We start from the raw sequence: 1,035 nt of genomic DNA on the forward strand, positions 1-1,035 counted from the left end.
GAGTCAGAATCGACTCAACAGCAATGGTTTTTGTTTGTTTGTTTGTTTTTTTAATGTATTCTCATACACATCCTTTCATTGAGGACTTCAAACCAGTTTATTTTGGTTCAAACCCCTGCTGAGAATTTGTAGTTCTAACAAGTTCCCAGGTGGTGCTAATGTTGCTGATTAGGGACCAACTCTGAGACCACTAGAAGAGCAGTGGTTCTCAAAATTTATTATTATAAATAAGAATCACCTGGAGCTCTTGTTAAAATGTAGATTCTGACTCAGTGTACCCGGGGTGGAAATGCAAATTCTCAGCAGGGGTTCAAACCAAACAAACTAATCCAAAATCCAGCTTTCATTTAAGAATCACGGCAACCTGGAGGGAGTACAGGGTAGGTATTTTAGTTACCATTGAGAAAACTAGAGCCCAGAACGATTGTGACTCTATAAGAGTTGGATATAAAATATAACAGTTAGTTAGTGCCCCAGACCAGTGCTCATTTCATTACACCACTCTGATTTGGCTGCTCCAATACTTTGTAACTTTGTGGCACCACTGCAAATTAAGATGGGAGGTCCACAATTCACAGAGCAACTAACTGAGCAGGGCAAAGAGTTGGATGCATTAAAAGCAATCACTTTCTTAGGAAACATCCCTACAACTCCATTGAGAGATGCCACCCAACCAGCATTGTCATAGTCATCCCTCCAAATAGAATATTCAGAATATGCATATCCATTAGCTTTTTGGAAGGAATGAAGATAAACACATTCCTTCCCAAACTACTTGCTAAGTATATTAATACGCATTTTCCCCACATGTAATGAATGACTTAGACCATGAGCCAGTGAAGCCATCAGGAAAATCCATTCAAGGGCAGGAAAGCAATGAATTAGCTAGTAGCTTTCGACAAATCTCTACTATTTAGTCTAGGCTTCCAGCATGTCATTTCAAAATAAACAAGTTCACAGAAGTGAGTGCTCAGAAGATTGTAATCAGAGTAAGAAGCCAAAACAAGCACCTGGCAGTGCTATCAAGGGACAGAT

This window comes from Trichechus manatus, unplaced genomic scaffold (assembly GCF_000243295.1).
Source record: "Trichechus manatus latirostris isolate Lorelei unplaced genomic scaffold, TriManLat1.0 scaffold00031, whole genome shotgun sequence".
Lineage (NCBI taxonomy): Eukaryota > Metazoa > Chordata > Mammalia > Sirenia > Trichechidae > Trichechus > Trichechus manatus.